The sequence below is a fragment of the Trichechus manatus genome, unplaced genomic scaffold, assembly GCF_000243295.1.
Source record: "Trichechus manatus latirostris isolate Lorelei unplaced genomic scaffold, TriManLat1.0 scaffold00022, whole genome shotgun sequence".
In the NCBI taxonomy this organism is placed as follows: domain Eukaryota; kingdom Metazoa; phylum Chordata; class Mammalia; order Sirenia; family Trichechidae; genus Trichechus; species Trichechus manatus.
In genome coordinates this window covers 15,284,875-15,306,651 of record NW_004443958.1, presented here as the reverse complement: position 1 = coordinate 15,306,651, position 21,777 = coordinate 15,284,875, and the positions used below count along the sequence as shown (strand labels likewise).

The window sequence follows — 21,777 nt, the reverse complement described above, 5'->3', positions numbered from 1 at the left end:
TCAACAAAACCAAACCCAAAGCAACCCTGTTGCTATCAAGTTGATTCAAACTCAGTGACCCTTCAGGACAGAGCAGAACTGCCCCATAGGGTTTCCAAGGAGCAGTTAGTGGATTCGAACTGCCGACCTTTTGGTTAGCAGCCAAGCTCTTAACCACTGTGCCACCAGGGCTGCAGGGCTCAAAAAGTGTTAGTTAAAAGAAGAGCCGACCAATGAAGGTGAGTAAGGGCTGGGCCAGATTCCACCCCAGACCTCTAGCCTGCAATCCTGCCCCCCCTTCTCAAGGATGCCTCCCCAGCTCTTCACACCTTCCGAGCTGGTGCCTCACAAACCCTGCTGCATCGGGCTCCCCAAAAGGCTCCCCAGCCACAGTACCTGAGACCTTTGCCTCCCACCTGGTGACCTCTAGCCAGGCTCAGACCCCTCTGCTGGCTCCTTCCGCTTACCCTTTCAGCACCACTTCTTCACTGCCCGCCCCCCCCCAGCCCCCATGTGTTTACTCTGCTGATCCTGACCGAGTGCTGCTTCTGCAGAGGGTGGCCGCTGCGCCGCTGCTTCTACCCCCTGACTCCATCCTCCCCAGGCAGGGCTTGCCTCATCTCCTCCCAGAATTATCCCACTCAGCCAAGTAAGGCGCTGCATGTAAGGAGGGCTACAGCAGCAGGCAGGACCCATTCCTGTCCTCGAGGAGTTCACAGTCTGAGAGGTGAGACATCCTGCGAACAGGTCATCCCACTAGAGAGCCACTGGGCAGCCTTTAGCAAGGCTGAAAATGGTATTCCCTGCAGTTGGTACTCCTGGGGACACCCCCGGCAAGCTCTACTATGTGCACCATGTGATGTCCAAGGATGGTCTCCACCTCTCTGCTCACAAGAGCCAAAATACGGAACAACCCAAAACTCACCCCGAGGGAAAGAATTAACAAGTTCAGCAGCACCGGCCCCCAAACATGCTGACGAGCGAGGAGAGCAAACTGCAGGCACCACGTACATGATGCTACTTACATGAGAATCTTAAAACACACAGAGTACTGCAAAAGGCCTCCGAAGAATGGCAATAAAAGTGTAAGAGCGTGACCTGGCTGGACCCCGAGTTCAAGGGCATGGTGTGTCTATGAAGGGAAGGAAGTGGGAGGGGAGAACAGGGCTTGCAGACTTCTTTTTGTATGCGTTCCAAAGGCATGATCTTAAGCAAACATGTCACATTGTTAACACCTGTTCATCCTGGGTGGTAGGGAAGGAGCCCTGGTGGCACAATGGTTAAGCACTCGGCTGCTAACTGAAAGGTTGCCAGTTCGAACCCACCCAGGAGCTCTGCGGGAGAAAGACCTGGTGATCCGCTCCCGTAAAGATTTAAGCCTAGGAAACCCTATGGGTCAGTTCTACTCCATCACATGGGGTCACTATGAGTCAAAGATCGACTCAAGGGCACGCAACAACAACAGGGAGTAGGGAGTTATTAAATGACCTTTTGTTACCTCATTTTGTGTTTCAGATCTGGACAATTCATAGTATGCAAGAAACTCCCCCAAAACCCAGTAGCAGATTCTACAATTGGGTGAGACACTCTCAAAGACAGTGGAAAGCGGAGGAAACCACCAAGGGCCAGCCCGGAGCACAGACTGGTCCCACCTCTCCGTCACTTTAAAAGGGACAGGGCTGTCTTGGCCTTGGACGTGTACCTCAGTGGTCCAGCGCTTCCTGGCCATAAAGGAGTGTGCCCTCCCGCATCACCTCTGCCACCTCCTCACTACCGAGAAGTCCCACAAGGCCACACACCAGCTCTCACAGCCGCATGAGGGGCACCAAGCAAGGACGGCCACCCCACTGACGGAAGAGAAGCCAGAGCCTCTCAAAGGTTCCAACACGTGCCCCAGTTGACTCAACAATCGGGCAAAAGGAAGGTCCCCAAACCAGGCAGTGACTCCCACATCTGGTTTAGATTCAGGGTTTCCTCGTTGGCGCGTTAGGAGAACAAGGACTAACAACTGGACCATTTTACATCTCCTGGCGTCTAATCTTCACGATAGCCAGCTTCACAAATGAGGAAGCAAAGGCCCAGAGAGGCCAAGCGTCCTACCCCAGGTCACACAGCCAGGAAGCCCAAAGTGGGCGCTGACACGGTCCCAGGTTTTCTGACATGCCCCACCACCCTCAGAGCATTTTTTCTATCAGGGAAATTCTTTCTATTAGGAGTGTCCCCACTCTTCTGAACATGCAACCAGGAGTTCCTGCAGCCCTGGGAGAGCCAAGAGCTGGGAGCTTGCCAGTTAAGGTTTATATGTCTATGTCACCACCTCCTGCTAAACCCAGTCCCCAACTTTCGAGTGACTCTGAGACCTCACCACCAGCAGCTGCTCCTCGGTCCAAGCCAGATAAGCCCCACGGAGGAGGGGGGTCAGTGCAGTTCCTGGTAATCAGGTGGGACTTACCCTTTCTCCCCAGAACCCCCCAATGTGGGGTGATAGATGGTGGTGGCAAGGATGGGGGGAGAGCCCCCATTCCCAGCAACTGCCCAGGAACACCAGCTATCAGGGCGGCCAACACGTTTACGAGGTTACAACACAAAGAAAAGGGGGAAAGCTCCAACCCCAACCCAGACCCCCTCCCTGGGAAGTAACCCACCTCCCAGCAAGATGAGAGGCGAGAAAGCAACCAGGGCAGACTGGAACGCCACTCACAGCCAAGGCCACAGTGCCCGTGGCAGGCACCACGGCCCGAGTCCCGGGATCCCGGGAACCGGCCATGCTCAGCGCACCTGCCCTGAACCAGCCGGCTCCAGCGGGGCCCAGTGATCACGGTCTGCCCTGATGTGGCTCCAACATCGTAAACAATGGCACTTTCGCTGCCTGACTCTGGTCTCCAACACCACAGCCTTTCTGCCAGAAGGTTCCAGAAGCAAGAAACAGAAACCGTATCTTCGAAACTGTACCAGTCAACAAAAGTCTATTCCCTTTGTCCTGCCCCACTAGTGCTAACTGAACACACCACTCAGGTCCTAAGGTCAGAATGATGGAAAGAAGGTTCCCTTTTTCTCTTTTCTTTTTTTTTTAAGGCAACTAGGTATGCTTTAGGATTTCTCCCACAGCCCCTTACTCAGCTCCTCCTTTGGGCAGCTAAGAATCATTTCACAGCTTTCCCCAATATGCTCCTCGCTTCCTCGGCTGCTCCAGGCCTCTCTGGGGGGAACCAGGCACTGAAGGGAGGGGGCTCACACTCACCCACCCTGGTCAGGGCCACCGTCCTGCCCAACTGCCTCAAAGTGCTTTTGTGCAGTTGCTATAAACCTTCAATTGCCTTCCAGCTTGCTCAGGGATAACAGGAGGTCGGGGGGGAAGTGGCGGGAGGTCAAAAAGAGTCCCTCCTGGAATCTGCTTCCCTCATTAACTTCCGAATTCCACAGGCCAGTGTTTTCTCAAGCCGGAGAGGCAGGGGCTCAATCCTCACACCCCACAGACTCCAGCTGGAAAAGTCAGGAGACTGCTCCTGGAGTGAGGGATGGGGGAGGCCAGCAGCCCCCAGGCCGCTAGAGAGCAGATACTAGCTGTCCAGCACTGGGTAAGAACTAGAGACTCAGAGGTGTTATTAACTTGCTGATGAAGACAGTGAGGCTCAGAGAGGTTCAGTAACCTGGGCAAGGCCACACAGCCGCGAAGCAGCAAAGCTTCAAACGCTGGTTTTGTTATGCTCCAAAGACAGCATTCTTTCAATAATCACTGCGATTAAGGAGGGCAGGGATCTCATATGATACTTAATGTAAGGCAGGATGCTGAGTGAACTGTGACAGCAGCTGACACAAGTGGCGACCAGATCCCACTCAAATGAGCACTTGAGGTTGTGTATAACTCAGGGTCTGGACAATGCACTCCACGCTGAAAACTCTCTTAACTGATCCCCCTAAATCATCACTGAGACTACCCCTTGCCAGTTCAGCACCCCCTGCCAAAACGCACGTGTCTTAGGATTTTATCATGAGTCAGTGTCAGAGTCTGGGACATGGCAGGTCCTCAATAAATACTTGCAAAATGAATGATAATATGAGAACTAGCCATCCCCTTTTAGCTAAATGACAGACTGGCTCATAAAATAAAGACTATGACCTGTGAGTAATCAGCTCCTTTAAAAAATCATCTACAAGAGACCAAATGGTCAAAATGACTCTAAAGCAAAGATGAGAAGATAAAGGGGTAGGGAAGCTAGAGCACTGGAAATGGTACAACCAGAACAGAATGAACAAGAATGACGACACACTGTGAAAAATGTAACCAACATCACTGAATCATTTGTGTAGAAACTGTTCAATGGGAACCTAATTTGCTGTGTAAACTTTCACCTTAAACATAATAAAATATTAAAACAACTAAATAAAGAGAACTAGCCATGTGAAGGCCTTCTTTTGTACATTCAGTAAAATTTCCGATGAACACATTGTCCACAGGCGGTCAGCAAGCCTCATATAAACACATCTCGTAACAAATTTTTTTCCCGTGTTTATGATCCAGGAGTTGTTTCTCTCTCTCAAAGACAAACAACTTTCCGTCATTCAGATCAAGGGCAAACTACAGCCTATAAATCAATTGCCTGTTTTTATAAATAAAGTTTTATTGGAACACAGCCATGCCCGATCATTTACATATTGTCTATCACTGCCTTCCAGCTACAAAGAGAGAGGTGAGTAGTAGCTGTGACAGAGACCATATGGCTACAAAGCTGAAAATATTCACTGTCTGGCCCTTGATAGAAGAAATTTGCCGATCCCTGATTTAGACACAAATATAACCTACCCGGTGTTGTGCTAACTAAAAAGCTGAACGCTAAATTTAATGTTAAATTTTAGTAACTTGTTTGTCCTTAATATTTTTTTTTAATTTCTCTATGTCTACATGTTTTGATCTTCTAACTCCATTTTAACATTTTATCTTAAAATAGCTAACATTCCCTATGTACATATTATATGCCACACACAGAATTAAACCCTTCAGTGTGTTCTCTTATTTAATACTCACTATAAACCCAGGAGGTGGGTAATACTGCCCCTGATCTACTGAGGAGAAATGAATGAACAAATGAAAGAATGAGCCCTCAGTTGACTGCACAGTGGAAACATTTACTAGTTCATTATTCAGTCTTAGAGAGTTAAAACAGGGGTTGACTGGAAAACTTGGGGTGTTCAATGAACATAATGAAGTTAGCAGAGCCCAGATCAGCAGCCACAGCCACCGCAAGGAGAAATGAAGGAGTATAATGGTGCTGTCATTCTGGGATTCTTTTTGTTTTCAATCTCGCTTCGCACCAAGCTGGACGGTCACTTCATCGTGAATTTTCTGGATTTAGGGAGGATCACAGTGGACTAAACACCAGAACTGACATGAAGCCAGGACACAGAACTACCCTGGTCACGGGCTCGGAGATACTCTGTCCCCAGGGATGTGACCAGAGCTACCAGGAAGAGCACCACAAATCCAAGTGTTATATACTGAATTGTGTCCCCCTCCCCAAATATGCACTGTATATCTTAACCCCTCTACCTGCAGATGTAATTCCATTAGGGAACAGTGTTTTGTTAATGAGGCCATAGTGCCCTGGTGGTGCAGTGGTTAAAGCACTCAGCTGCTAACCAAAATGTCAGCAGTTCGAAACCAGTGGCTCCGTGGGAGAAAGATATGGCAGTCTGCTTCCATAAAGATTTACAGCCTTGGAAACCCCACGGGGCAACTCTTGGAAACTCTGTCCTATAGGGTCACTCTAAGTCAGAATGGACTCGAGAGCAGTGGGTTGGGTTTGGCTTTTGGAATGAGGCCATATCAGTATAGGGTGTGTTTTAAAATCAATCATTTTTGAGACATAAAAGGAGCAGATTGGGCACAGAAGCAAAGAAGCACAGATGGGGGAAGATAGATGCCACACTGCATGAAGATTGCCAAGGAACCCAGGAATAGAAACTGAAAAGAGACGAGGACCTTCTTCTCCCAGAGTTGACAGAGAGAAAGCCTTCTGCTAGAGCTTGTGCCCTGAATTTGAGGGTCAGTGAAAAAGAGGCAGACCCTCCACGAGATGGATTGGCACAGTGGCTGCAACAATGGGCTCAAGCATAACAATGATTGTGAGGATGGCACAGGACCGGGCAGTGTTTCTTTCTGTTGTATATAAGGTCACTCTGAGTCGGAACCGACTCAACAGCACCTAACAACAATCACAGCCTCCTAAACTGTGAGAAAATAAATTCCTATTTGTTAAAGCCACCCACTTGTGTTATTTCTGTTCTAGCAGCGCAAGGTAACTAAGACATCAAATGAGGACCTGCGTCCCAAATTCCAGCCCTCTTCACAGCTCATTATATCCACTTCTCACGTTACTATTTTCACAAAGTTGACTTTTCTAACCAAATATCTACTTTACCTACAACCTAAACAATAATATCTGCAAATTCCAGGTCCCATGCACCCATTGTGGGCTTTTTCTAACTCAAATTAAAATAAATATATAACAAATTTTAACAAGAGTGTCCGCTTATAACCTAAAGTCGTCTTGCCTATCATCATCAGCACACTTTGGGGAACACTGGCAGGGCAGAAGGGGTGAGGGCCTTGAAGGCTGACATCAGCTTTTACAGCCCTTTCCCGGATAACCCTGGCAGCTTTCTTGACCTCTGGGAACCTCAGTCTCTTCATATGTAAAAGGAAGACCACGCCGACCTCTCTTGGGTAGAAGGTTAAAGGGGCGCACTCTAGGTTCATAAAGCACCAAATACTCAACAATGCCACCCTATGGAGCAGTTATACCCTGCACACGTGGGGTCACCAGGAGTCGGAATCGACCTCACGACAACCAACAACAACGGCTGTGCATCCAGAAGCCCTGGTCCCCCAGGCTGGGCCTGAAGAGGGAGTCCCAGCCTCACTCTTGCAGTGACCCTGTGCAGACCTCCAAGGGGTCCAGGCACCCATATTGGGGAACAGGGCCAGGGTGCGGAGCCAAGATCTCAGGGAACGCTGGCTGAGGTGTCTGGGGGGCTGGGGGGCAGCGCTGCATTCCCCAGCCCCCCCAGAACTAGACAGTGCTGTCAACCACCATCAGTTAAAAAAAAACGAGGCCAGGCCTGCTGTCCACAGCAGCCCAAGACAGTGGGGCTCAAAGGGAAATGGGTTCTTCCAAGTTGGCTGAAGGCTGACTTGCGCGATCAGATCAGGCTACACTCGTGCGCTACGAGCAGAAACGCAAGCTGCCCACGAACACCCAACGGGGAGCCTGGAGGAGTCGGTTTGGATGCAGACGCAAAGCAGCAGCAGCACTGGTGACTACCAGGCCCAGTTTGCCCAGGAGAGTCCCCAGGTAAGGATTCCAGTTCCCCTTTCACTCTCAAAAACGCCCCAGCTTAGAACATTCTGATCAGGGACACAATAGATGGATCCTGACAGAACGGGAGAAAAATATGGAACAGAACTTCAAATTCTCAAAAAATCCAGACTTACTGGACCCATTGAGGCTGGAGGAATCCCCAAGACTATTGCCCTGAGATATTCTTTAAACCTCGAAGCGAGTCAATTCCGACTCATAGTGCCCCTATAGGACAGAGTAGAACTGCCCCATAGTGCTTCCAAGGAGCAGCTGGTGAATTCGAACTGTTGACCTTTTGGTGAGCAGCCAAGTTCTTAACCACTGCACCAGCAGGGCTCCATGAAGTCACCTTTAAACTAAATAGCAGGTTAGTTCAAAAAGTAAAGAATGTCACCCTTGAGTACTGCGCTCTTTAAGAAATTATCTACACGAGACCAAACGGACAACAGTGACTCTAAAGCATAGATGAGAAGATTGCGGGGCAGTGAGACGAAATTAATGGGAGTGAAACAACTAGAACGGAAATGATGAGAATGTCGACAACAATGTGAAGAATGTAACCAATGTCACTGAACGTTACGTGTAGAAACTGCTGAATGGGAGCGTGTCCTGCTTACACCAAAAATACAATAAAATATTTTTTTTAAAAAAAGTGCCTGGATTAGAAGATAAATCAGAGGGTTTCCCTGCCCACGAGGATACTGAGGCCCAGGGAGGGGCAGTGAGCTGCCCAAGGTCACACAGCTGCTGGGGGCCAAGACAGGAGCAGAAGGGCATCTCAGCCCCAAGCAATGTGGTCTATTGGCTCTGGGGTCAGACAGAATTGCGTGCAAACCCTGGCTACAAGCCCTGGGACACTTGCTTTGCCTCTCTGTGCACCAGCACTTAGATGGTAAATGAGATAATAACAGCTTACACCACAGGTGTGGACCAAGGTTTGACTGGAATAAGGTTTGCTGCGTGCCCCGCACAGAGCCTAGCTTAACAAACGGTGATCGTGAGTGCGTCAGTGTCCGCAGGGCGCAACCCCACAGACACCAGGCAGGAGCCCAGGAGGTCACAAAGGCGGGGAAGCAGGAGTCACAGTTCTTGCCATGACCACTGTGTGTCTTTTCGTGCCTGAGCCGGCCCTCGCCCTACCATGAGCAGCTGAGATAACTGGGACCACCACGGACCACCACAATGGGTTGTTCTAGGGAGTAACCGATAAAACTAGCACCAACAGCGCTGTGAGCCATGTGATAAGTGAGGGTGCAGCTGCCAGAACGGGGGTGGGGAATGGCAAGGAGAGGAGCGAGAGCCCCATGCCTCCGTCTCCCCGGCTCACGTCTAACTGAGACCCTGTGTCCCTCACCACGGAGAGCCCAGCCCAAGCTCCCAGCCCACAAAGGGCTCCCCAGATCACACAGCCCCCTCCCTGAAATGACCCTCTCCCTGCCCCTGCTCGGCCACAGGGCACCTTTGTCTGGCAAGCATGGCACCTATCACATTGTGCTGCAAATTCCACTAACCCAAGGGCACAGGGTCCCCCAGACCCAGAGCCCCGACCGCTGCACCACAGTCCCATCCCACCCCATCCCTGGCGCCCAGTGTGAAGCCTGCCTCCTCAGCTCAGGAGCTGAGTCCATTACGTAGTGTCCGTCTCTCCTGACCACCACTCATCTGCTAGTTTGTCATACTGTGGTGGCTTACGCGTTGCTATGATGCTGGTATCTCAAATACCAGCAGGGTCACCCATGGTGAGCAGGTTTCAGTGGAAGAGTCAATCTAAGACAAACTAGGAAGAAAGGACTGGCAACCTATTTCTGAAAATTAGCCAGCGAAAACCCTATGGATCCCAACAGAACATTTTCTGACATAGTGCTGGACAATGAGCCCCCTAGGTTGAAATGCACTCAAAATACACAGTGCTCGAAACAATGGACTTGAGCATACCAACAATTGTGAAGATGGTGCACATAGGGTTACCATGAGTCAGAACTGACTTGACAACAAACAACCTCTCTCCCAGAGGACCAGGAGTGCACTCGGCTTTGAGGACCCAACCAACACTCACAGCAGGAAGTGCTCCCCACAGGAAGAATCGCTCCCCTTCTGCTGAAGTGGCGTGGTTCCATGCAACCAGTGGTTCTTGGCTTCCTGCTCGGCCTTCTCCTGATAAATGACTTTGGGCAAGTTCCTTGGCCCCTTGGAGCCTCAAGCTTCCCAACTGTAAAATGGGGACACCATTGCCCATCTGGTGATTTGCCAGGGTAAGTTATAGAGATGCTCAAAAAGAGGCTGCAACCCTTTGGTGGGTCCTTTTAAAGAAACCCAGAACACCGTGGACCACCATCTTACCTGGCTAGCATGATGGAACGAATAAGATGCCTACTGTACGTTTAGCCTGTGAGCAAGACAGGCATGTTTCCTGACCTCAGAGAGAGATGACTTTCTAGTGTATGAGAAAGATGCAAAATCAAATAACCTGCACAATTAATAGAAAACTATAAAGCAGTTCAGCACTGTGGAGAACAGCGTGTGACAACCATGGACACGGTTTCCATCAGGAGGGCATGAGAAAGTGCCATCAGGCACAAATGCAGGCCTGGAGCCCAATCAAAATCAAAACCAGGCCCCGCCCCAACACAGTCTCAGAGCCCAATGCCAGGTGGCCCCGGGTAACCTGTGCACCCGTGGCACCTGCCGTGGGAACCGCCATTCTCCTGCGGGGCAGCCCAGAGCAAAGGTGAACATCCGTCGGAGAGAGGAGAGCTTCCAACCTTACACACTGCCAGGTCAGGGCCCGGGAGGCCAGTCCCTCTGATCTCAGCTCCAACCCTCAGCAGCCTTTGCTGCCAAGCCCGGGCTCCATCTCACAGCAGGCACCAAGCTCCTATTCCTGCCTGCCGCTGACCTGCCACTCGGCCTTCCCCTGGACTGTGACCTTTACTCAACTGTCCACACCAACCAGGTGTGCCAGAACACAAAGTCCATCCTGCCCACCTGGCTCTGCCCAGAAGTCTTCCCCCAACCAGCATTACACCCTAGCATTTACTGAGCACTCGCGGTGTGCCAGGCACAATGCTGGGTGTTTCACAAATCAGTGTATACTTTGTGATCCAACACCAATCCTGCGAAGGGTGATAATACCTCAACCCTATTTAATAGAGGGAGTCCCTGGGTGATACATATAGTTAACATGTTCAGCTGCTAATCCAATGGCTGGAAGTTCAGGTCCACTGAGAGGTGCCTCAGAAGAAAGGCCTGGCAATCTACTTCCAGAAAATCAGCCATTGAAACCCCTATGGAGCACAGTTCTACTCTAACACACGTGGGGTCACCATGAGTCGGAATCGACTCAACAGCAACTACAAGTGGACTGAAGAGAGAAGGGAAAGGAACCTAGCAGTAACTTCCAGAGTCACATGGTGTGTACGTGTAAGAGATTCCAACCCAGGTCTGTCTGCTCCACAGACGCCCTATTAACACTCAACTCTCACAGTTCTAACCATAGAGTCTTGAGTTGTTTAAGCCTGATGCCAAGAAATTATACCCTATGTGTATTTTCCCTCATTTAATCTCCAAGGCAGGGACTGCCACATTTGGCACTGGAGACTGTGTTTGTGTGCTAGGTGCTACAGTGTACCTGGGAGACACAGAACCATGCAGAAGAGGCCCCTGCCTTCAAGGAGCTCACAGTCTAGTAGACGGAGATAGACACCTGAACCAGGAAAATCCGTGACGTGGGATAGGTATGATCCACAAGTCAGCACAGAGGAGCCACCTTTCCATTTCCATCTGCCTCCCCCAAGCTTCCAGCACCACACCAGACATGCAGCGCGCACTCATTAAATGCCAGCTCCTTTGGACAGCTGGCCCCAGCACTGTGAGCCCCCACCACCCAGCCAGGAGAGTCATACGTAAAGTCCAGACAGGAGCTTGACAGAAGATGCGTGAGACTCACGCACAAGAAGGAGACGGGGGTGGGGGGGACTTACGTTTCATAGGGTGCCCCCAGAGGGAGCTAGTAGAGACCCAACCAAACATCCCTGCCTAAGACGAGGACAGAGATCTCCGCCTTGCAGGAAGCATGGTTCTGTCCCCCACAGGTATCCAGGCTGCAGGAATCCACATGGCACTCACCAAGAGCCTGCCTTCAAACCATTTTTAGCATCCAGAAATGTGTGCGTGTGCAGAGTTCCACAGAATGCTTCCACCAGCATTATTCCCCAGGCAGGTGAATATCACTGTAAATCCATCAGGCTTGGAAAATCCGCAAACAATGCTCCGTGCAACTGGCAGGTGCAGCCCTTGTCAGGGGCATCTTTTTAATTCCCTTCTGGTCCAAAGATCAGCTCCGGGCCTGGCAAAAGGAGAAATAATCTTGTCACAATCAGGTACCCAGAGCAGCAGTGACCCTTCCTTATATCTGACCTCAGCACTGAGGGTTGGTATCCTCTCAAAGACTGGAAGAGGAACTCACTGAAAATAACTCCCTATAACTATGGCGTCAAACAAAGGTAAGCCTGGGGTCCACGAAGCACCAAGGTCATTTGTTCAGGGCACCTCCAAACTAACCTGGGGGAGTCCCCGGGTGGTGCAAATGGTTAACACACCCAGCTGCTAACTGAAAGGTTGCTGGATGTTGGGGTCCACTCAGAGGCACCTCAGAAGAAAGGCCTGGCGATCTACTTCCAAAAAATCAGCCACTGAAAACCCTGTGGAGCGTACTTCTCTTCTGACACACATGAGGTCGCCACGAGTCAGAGTCAACTCGACGGCAACTGGTACTGGCAAACCACCCTGGGGGGGCAGAGGGGACTGTGGTGCTTCTGTTCTAAAGATGAGAGAAAAGCCCAGAGACGGGAGGTGGCTGCTAGGAGTTAACAGCAAGGGCAGAACTGGCACACAGCCCTGGGCTCTGCTGCAGCGGGAAGCAGTCCAGGCAGTGAGCCGAGGGGGTTTAGGTCAGCTGGTAGAAAGCAGTTCTTTGTTTTCTCTCTATTTAAGGACAACCACAAAATCCTGGCATCCCTCCAGCCTTCTCCGGCACTGTGAGCATCTTCGGGGCAGGATCTGGGGCCTGTTACTTTTTTATTCATTCATTCAGCAACTACCGAGTACCCACTGGGTACCAAGTGTTGTTCCCAGGTATTTGGGGATAACTTTTGTCCCCCCAACCCAGTATGCTTAAATTATTCCAAAGATAACTGAGTAACAAACAGATCCATTGTGCATAGGGCTTGAGGCCCAACCATTCACCAGCCCACTGCTACAATAACGGTAACTGTCCTTTATTGGAGACCCTGGGTAGTGCGGTTAATGTGCTCAGCTGCTCACTGAAAGGTTGGAGGCTCGAGTCCAACCAGAAGTGCCTCAGAAGAAAGGCCTGGTGATCTACATCCCAAAAAGAAAAATCCATTGAAAACTCTATAGAGCACAGTTCTGTTCTGACACAGACAGCATTGCCATGAGTCTGAGTTGACTAACTGACTAGACAGCAACTGCTTTGAGTTGTTCTGGGGTTTTTTTTTAGGTCCTTCATTGGGTGCCTACAACTCACTCTGCTAAAAACTCTGCCCCCACCATCTGATACACTCTCCCAGTGACTCTGCAGCCACTGCACATATTTTGCGGATGAGGAAATGGGCACTGACAACTACTTGCTTCAAACTAAAAAGAGTGGAGCCAGAATCTGAAGCTACACAGTCTTCCAAGTCTGCACCCTTATCCACCTCTCTTCTACATGAGCAGTACTGTGACTGGGGCTTAACACACAGTATTTTATTTACTTTAACTGCAACAGCTCTCCTTGTCCCATTTAAGTCCACCTGGCATACAGCCTTTAGCCCAAGAGAAAGATGGGTTTGAACGGAAGCTTAAGTGCCTAAATAGCTGCCGCTAAGACAGCAGTAGAGAACAGTGGTTAAAACCTTCAGGTTTGAAGTCAGACTACCAAATTGACTAGGTAAGCTACTCTGGGGAAATTTCTTTAACCCTTAGTTTCCTTATCTGTAAAACGGGGGTAAATAACATCTACTTCCTTCATAGAACTGCTATGAGACAGAGATAAAATAATCCACAGAAAGCACTTAGCACGTTGAAGAGCACAGAGCAGGAGCTCGATGTTAGCAATCACTGCACCCGTCAAACGGAAGAGGCCTTCTGCGAGCTGAAGGCAGAACTACACCAGCACTGTCACACACGCCCCTCCTTCATTCCTCAGCTCTTAACACAACCACCATGAGCTGCCAGCCCAGAGCAGCCGGCCAAGGAGCGGCCCCATCCCAGGATTTCAGGACCGGAGTACAGTGGGCATGAGGGGCTGCTTATAGCAGGAAGGGGAGCATTGATTTATGGAACCGTTAATGGCAGGACAGAGAATGGGAATGCAGACTGTTAAATATTTACTGAGGCCTACAGGCAAGTCTGAAGCCAAGTTTGTTTTGTCAGAGTTGGGTCCATTAAGGTTCTGTCACCTGAGGAAGAATTATTACATGGTCTGTTGGGTATTACTGCAGCAAAGTGGTGGTCCCTGACCAAGGGCAGTGGCAGCGTGAGCGCACAGGTAAGAAGGGGGCCACCACACCCTCGGTGGCCAAGGCCGCACGATGCACACGCTGTACACCATGACTTCTGTTACCATCAAATGATCATGCTTCTCTCTCAGGGAGCATTTCATTGTCTCGGCTGCTTCCTGGCTGTGCAATTCCCTGCAAGCCATTTGCTCTCTATAGCAGAATGGCTAAAATCAAAAAGACGGACAATACCAAGGATTGGCTTCCGCATGCAACAACAGGAGCTCTCATGCACCGCTGGTGGGCAGATCTTCTAAAGAAAAACAACCACTTTGGGAAATTGTTTTGCACTATCGAAAACAGAAAAACAACAGACCATTGCCGTCCAGTCAATTCTGACTCAGGGTGACCCCACGTGTTACAGAGTAAAACTGTCCCATAAGGTTTTCTTGGCAGTAACTTTATAGAAGCATATCCCAGACGTTTCTTCCATGGTGATGCCGTGAGGGTCTGAACTGCCAACTCCGTGAACGTGGAATACATATGCATACCCGATGACCCAGCAATTCCGCTCCTAGGTAAAAGCCCACAGGTATGTGTACATGTGTTCACCAAAAAACACGTCCAAGGATGTTCACAGCAGCTCTAGTCGTAACAGCCAAACACTGGAAACTCCTCAAACACCATCAACAGCAGAATGGATTTTTAAATCATGCAAACATGGAATATTTACAGCAGTGAGAATGATCGACAACTACACACAACATATGAGTACATCTCCCAAACACAATTTTAAGTAAAAGACGCCAGATACACATATGCAAAAAAAATTCTGATTTTAGTTATAAAAAAAACAAACCTGTTGCCTTCAAGTCAATTCTGACTCATAGCGATCCTACAGGACAGAGTAGAACCATAGGGTTTGCAAGGAGCGGCTGGTGGATCTAAACTGCCAACCTTTTGGTTAGCAGCCATAGCTCGCCATAGCTCTCAACCACTTAATTATAGCAAGTACATGCTGTTAGAAGCCTGGACATGGTTATTCCTGGGGATAGGGGAGACAGTTACTGACGAGAAGGGGTCATGAGTGGCCTACATAAATGATGGTAATGTTCTATTCATCTAGGCACCGATTTAACGGGAATGTTCAGTTTGTGAACACATACCAAGTTATATACAGGTCTCTAGGTGGTACAGACAGTTAGTACTCAACTACTAACTGAAAGATTGGCAGTTCTAACCCACCCAATAGCACTGCAGGAGAAAGGTCTGACAATCTGCTTCCATAAAGATTAGCGTTGCTGTTGTTGTTAGGTGCCATCGAGTCTGTTCCGACTCTTGGCGACTCTATGTACAAGAACAAAACACTGCCCAGTCCTGTGCCATCCTCACAATCATTGCTATGTTTAAGCACTTTGTTGCAGCCGCTGTGTCAATCCATCTCCGTGAGGGGATAAATCCATAAAGATTACAGCCAAGAAAACCCTTTAGACCAATTCTACTTGGTAACACATGGGGTTACCGTGAGTCTGAAATGACTCAATGACAATGGGTTTTTGGTTTTTTTTTTATCAAGCTCTCTATCTACTTACAATATGTACACTTTCCTTTATGCATATGACTTCAGTAATAAGTTAAATTTTTTTTTAATTATGAAGGGATGTCTCCCATAGTATTGAAGACACTGGAACACCCCCTCAAGACTTGGGGATGGGCAGCAGCCAGCTTGTCTGCAGTGTCCTCTTCTCACGTCCCACTGCCTTAACGCTGACCCTGCGTCACGAGTGCTTAGGGCCATGGCAAATGAACCAGGCTGGGGAACACTGAGTAAGCATGTCCTGGACCAGCGACACAGACTTGCCCCACAAGCAAACACAGCCTTCAACCCCATTCTCTCGGCTGAGACCCTCCCCTCTTTGCTTCCAAGGCTGTCAGGCCCAAAGGGGTCATTTCCTTTTTGACTTTCTCTACCGGATGTTTCCACCAGCTGAGCCTCCGGAAGAGGATATTTTGCAGGAAAATGAGAAACTGGCTGCCTCTGTTTCTACCCAACACCACGAAAGCATCTTCTCCCATCAACTGCGCCTAAATACAGAATGGACAGGCGTACATGGTGGAGAGAGATGGGTGCTTCGGCAACAAGAAAACTTAAGGTATCCTGAGTTGGCACCAACCACCAGACCAGTCACTGCCAAGCGGACCCCAACTCATGGCATCCCTACGTGCGTCAGAGTACAACTGTGCTCCACGGAGTTTTCAATGGCTGATTTTTTGAAAGTAGATCATAAGGCCTATCTTCTAAGGTGCCTCCGAGTGGACTCGAACCTTCAACCTTTTGGTTAGCAGCCGAGCATGTTAACAGCTTGCACCACCCAGGGCCTCCTAAGTTGTCACAGGCTGGAAACCTGGGGACAAGGTACAGAATGCAGAAGGCTAGGTGAGGCAGCCCAGCATCAGTTGCGTGAGGAACACAGTTTGTGTGTGGTGGGAGCTAAGGAGAGATCTGTCCGTGTGTGCACGGCTGCATCTTCCTTCTCTCTCTGCTTCTATTTCTCCTTGACTCTGTGTGTGTTTGTGTTTCTCTCTCTCTCTGTCTCTCTTGCAGAAGTGATCAGTCACGTTGTTAATTTTAGTACCAGCAAGAGTTAGCAGATGTTGACTATCACACCTCTGAAATCCAGCCAAAGGCAGCAACACTAGCTGCAGGAGATAGTAATGCAGTTCTGTGAGGTAAGACTCCAGTCATTAAATCTCACAATCCCAGCTGGCCAAAGGCCCTGCCTCCCATCCACTTTCTTTCAGGTGTGTGAGGTAAGGTTTCTTCACAACTGATACCACAAAGAAGGCATCTACTCTATCTCCTTCAGAGGGAGGCAGAAGCAGCAATTCCTCTGATTTCTCTGGGATCCCCAAAGACCTGGTGCTTCCAATCCAAGGAGATAAATCACGGAGATTTGCTCCCAGGGAAAGCGGGAGGTGTATGCCTCTTGACAGACTCTATTTTTCCTTAATTCAGTTCCTCCCCTAAAGTGTGCAGGGGAGACATGGGTCAGCGGCTTTGGAATTTCCAGGCCTTACAGCACTAACTCCCCTTTGCACTCATCAGATACCTCATTCAGGGAATGGGGGAGTGAGGGGGAGCTTGGGGGCCAAATACACCAGTGTGTGTGAATCCTGGTCCGAGTCTGTTGCTGGCCGTGTGGACCTTAAACTCTTTGAAAGTGTTTCCTCATCTGTTTAATTCTGAGGATCATACCTGGATGAGAAACCATATAAAGGGTGCAGCACACATATCTGCGCAAAATCAGCTCGTAACATGAGCAGAGAGCTCAGCGCCACCCTCAACAGTCACCAACTGTTGTCGAGTCAATTCTAACTCATGGCAACCCCATGTGTGTCAGAGTAGAACAATGCTCCATAGATTACAATGGCTGATTCTTCAGAAGTAGATTACCAGGACTTTCTTCTGAGGTGCCTCTGGGTGGACTCGAATTTCTAACATTTTGGTTAACAGTTCAGCATGTTTACTGTTGGCACCACCCAGGAACTTCTCAATGGCACATGAGCTAGATTTGGGAGACGCCAACTGAATCTAGTCATGCTAACTAATACTGTGAAGGGTTTGATGTGTGCCTGCACTGGGCCAGGCACAAAGAGGAGGTGGGGCAGCTGCCATAGCATGAAGCCTTCCCCTGCCAGGCACCTTCACCTGCTCACAGCTCCCTTCACCTGCTCACAGCTCCGACAGGTTCACTGAATAGAGTCATTCTTTAAACACACTGGCATTCACATTTCCTGCTGACTCCAAAAGCCGATGTATGTCCTGCACAGCACTTGGGAATTCACCAGGTGTTCGATAAATGTTTGCTAGCACGGTAAGCAATTAATAATGGCTATGTACTGACTCCACCACCTACATATCAGTTTGTCGTACTGCGGTGGCTTGTATGTTGCTATGATGCTGGAAGCTATGCCATCAGGATTTCAAATACCAGTAGGGTCACCCACGGTGGGCAGGTTTTGGGGGAGCTTCCAGACTAAGACGCACTAGAAAGAAAGGCCTGGTAATCTACTTCCAAAAATTAGCCAATGAAAACTCACGGATCACAGCAGAATATGTCCAATATAGCGCTGGAAGATGAGCCCCCCAGGACAGAAGGTGCTCAAAATACACAGTGTTCACAACAATGGACCTGAGCATACCAACAATCATGAAGACGGCGCAGGACAGGCAGCATTTCATTCTGTTGTACATGGGGTCACCATAAGTCAGAGCCAATTCAACTGCAACTATATACTGAGTGCTCCCTCTGGCAGGCACTTGATAAGAGCTGGAAATGACAGCAAACGAGAAAGATGTGCTCCCTGCCTTTATAGGGCTTTCTGTCTATTCCAAGAAACCCAGAGAAGGAAACAGGCAGACAGCGCATGTTTCCAACCAGGACATGTTTGGTGATGCTCAGGGTGCGTGGAAGGGTGGGAGGCACTGGGGCAGAGGAATGGCTGAGCTCACTGAATGACAGAGGCCCCAGCATGTCAGAGCACAAGAAACCTCGGAAATAAACCCGTCCAATTCCCTCACGGAACGGCTGGGGAGCAAGGCCCAGAGAAGGTAAGCAACTAGCCCAAGATTACCTAGCAGATGCAGAATGAGAAGCCAACCTCAGGTGAGAACGGCGGGCTGGGATCGGAGTGCAGGGTGAGGACCTGCCTGTAAATGTAGCAGACATGGCCAGCACAACCAGCACACGGCAGCAGAGAGGCCCAGAGCAGCGGGTAATAATCACATTTCCTGAGTGCTCGTTGTCTTCATTCACGTAATTGCCAACAACACCATGAGGTATGAACTCACAAGTGAGAACACTGAGCACAGCAGGGTGAGGACTCTGACCAGACCCAGACAAGTGGCAACGGACAGAGCTGAGACTGGCGCCCAGGCTCTCTGCTTCCAGAGCCTTCTTCCTTAACCACTAGGCTGTCCTGCCTTAGGCGGATGCTGTGGTGGGAAAGACTGAGAGCAGAGTGGTAGGATAAGAAGCTTCTGGAAAGAGACGGGGAGAGTGGGGGCTCCGCTGCTGGAAACCACAATACGCAGAGACCCAGAGGCATCAGCAACATCCATGGCAACAGGTCTCAAGTCTTGCTCTTTTTCCCCCATGGTAAGGACCTTACGTCACCCATGGCACGCTTCTCCAGGCTGGCTCCTTGGCATGGTGGAAACTGTATTCAGGTGTGGCCTGGAGCCACAACATCATTCCCGCTAGGCTCAAGGTTTCCCCAACACCTGATGGCTTCTCCCACCCTGCAGGTGAGCAGACAAACGCTCCTGGAGACACCTGTGTGTGGTATCCAGGTAGAATTTGGGCACTTCTCAGAAACAGTCCTACAGATCCACCAGGACTGAGCCCCCAAAATTCATGGGGATATGACTGGCCTAATAAAGGATCCCTAGTGGGTGGGATTGGAGCCCTGGTGGTGCAGTGGTTAAGCATTTGGCTACTAACCCAAAGGTCGGCAGTTCAAATCCACCGGCAGCTCTGGGGTAGAAAGATGTGGCACTGGGCTTCCGTAAAGACTTCAGCCTTGGAAACCCTATGGGTCAGTTCTACTCTGTCCTATAGGGTGGCTAGGAGTTGGAATCAACTCAACGGCAATGGGTTTGAACAGGCTCTTAATCTTTAAAGAAGCAGATCGCCAAGTCTTTCTCCTGCAGAGCCGTGGATAAGTTCGAACCACCAACCTTTGGGTTAGCAGCTGAGCAATGAACTGCCTTCAGCCACAGAGCAAACAGGTGCAAACCCTTGCATTTCAATTCTTTGAGTCGATGTCTGTATCTCCAAACTAGGACTGCCTTGCGGAGGTGGGGGAAGATCAGAGACCACATGTGTCAACCCCTCACACACAGCAGGCCCTCCATAAAGGAGAACCTCCCCTATTTAATCGGTGCTCACCTCTACTTTCCTTTATTCCACAGCTTGAAGGTGGTTAAGATCCTGAAATGAGCTGAGACAAGCCCAGAACGCTTTCCTTCTACAAGTGACAAACCTCTAACGTACGGGTTTTTTTAATTCCCGTTGTTTGGCCGTGCCCACACAATCCCTCTACGGAAAGGTCAGCAGAGACCCAAAAGTCAATCACATCCTGGTGAACAAAAGGGACAAAGTGCCATGGAGCCAAGCCACCCCACAGGGGACTAAAGGACACAGCCGTTTACGGAACAGCAGGACCTACCCTAGCAGGCTCAGGACGCTGGGTGGGCGGGGGGAGTGGTCCCAGGATGCACATGCTCTCTACAAAAGTACCTCCGAAGAAGACTTACGATCTCACAGTGGTCCCTGCCACAAAGCACTTAACATTCATTAGGAGAGAAAGCCCACGGAAGGACTCAGAGAAAACATGGCCCCCAAACCGCAGCTGAAGCACTAAGAACTTCAGGGAAGCTCCACGGGCCAGGTGGGCTCTAAGAGGTATGTAACTTGGGAAAAGGGAGAACGACCTCCAGGAGTAGAGGGTGGTGCTCAAAACAAGGAGGAAATAGCGTTTATTAATGACCAATCCCAGAAGCAGCCCCTTAAAATTTCCCATTTAATCCCAATAATCCTTACAACCAGAGAGGTGAGCTTCATATCCCAAAATCACAGGAACAGAAGCAGAAGGAGGGTAGGCACCTTACCTAAAGTTACACAGGGGGCAAGAGGTAGATTCGAACCCAGGACACCTGACTGTAGATCTCTCCCAGGCCCTTCATCGCACCAAACCTTGCCTCGTTTTAGGACTGGGGTCCCGTTTAGAGAGCCCTGAGCCACGCTCCTCGGGGCTGGGGAGTCAGTTTCCTCAGCATAAGCCTGCTGCCTCCAAAACAAGCTTCCCACCTGTGATGCCAGCCCTGTCCACATCCCACCACGCCACACATTCCATAACCACCAGCCTTGTTCCGGCTGGTCTTTAACACCTGGATTAGCTGGGCTTCCAGGAGGTCATGCTCCTGACTTCGGAATGCACTTCTGACTTTCACGGAAACAGGTCTTTACCCCAAGTCACATAGGCGAGTTTCACTGAGTAAACTTCTTCAGACATCTACCTCACCCAGAGGATCCGGATAAATCCAGGGTGAGGGGGGCTGGGAGCAAGAGCTGGTGGGACAAATTCAACAGACCTGGAGCCGGGATGGAGCGGAACCAGGATGGAGCTTGGCTCCAAGGCCCCCTAAATGGTCCGTGGAGGAAACTTTCAGCAAGAGATCTGGGGAAGCTTATACTATTCCCCCCACCCCCACCCCATCAGAAGGCAACCCCACTTATGTCCCATCCCATCAGCATCTGAGAGGCCAGGAGATGGAAAGAATTATGGGCAATGCCAATGTTATCTAGGGAAAGAGAAAGGAGAAGAAGGGAGGGAAGGAGGGGGAAGAGAAAGAAGGGGAAGAAGAGAGAAAGCATCAAATAACATAATATGCAGAAGAAAAGAAAAAAGCCACACTTGTGGAACTTAAGTCCCGGAGCTCCGGGAGAACAGAGTGGCACTAAAGCATTCATGGCAAGTCAAGTGTGACAGTACACACATACACACACACACACTCAGGCACGCACGCTGCTATTTAGGGTGTGTATGTGACTCATTCCATGTGTACCCAGTGCCTTCTCCCTGCCTTGCCCTCTGGGCCAGTGGGTCTCAAGTTTGAGTACGTACACGAATCACCAGGGGCAGAGGGGCGGGGGGCTTGTTACAGTGCAGATCATCAAGGCCCACCCAGAGCAGTTCTGAGTGGGCAGGCCTGAGGTGGGGTCTACTTAACAGGTTCCCAGGTGATTGTGATGCAGGGGGGGACCAGAGCTCACAGGGAAACCCTGCTCGGGGGTTAACAGCTCAGGAAATGAAAGATCTCTCTTTCCAGCATGAGGCCTTTGAGATACAATTACGGTATGGGTGGTTGTTGCTGG

The 21,777-nt window shown here is 49.9% G+C and overlaps 1 long non-coding RNA gene across 4 annotated transcripts in view; it reads right to left on the bottom strand.

Moving 5' to 3' along the window:
- The window catches only part of LOC111819951 (uncharacterized), a 277,819-nt gene that overhangs the window by 179,680 nt on the left and 76,362 nt on the right, over window positions 1-21,777 (bottom strand). For 2 of the 4 annotated variants that reach the window (XR_002823524.1, XR_002823522.1), the window contains exon 2: window positions 11,463-11,682. This is a non-coding gene — a long non-coding RNA (uncharacterized LOC111819951). The other 2 variants (XR_002823521.1, XR_002823523.1) reach the window with 1 other exon arrangement.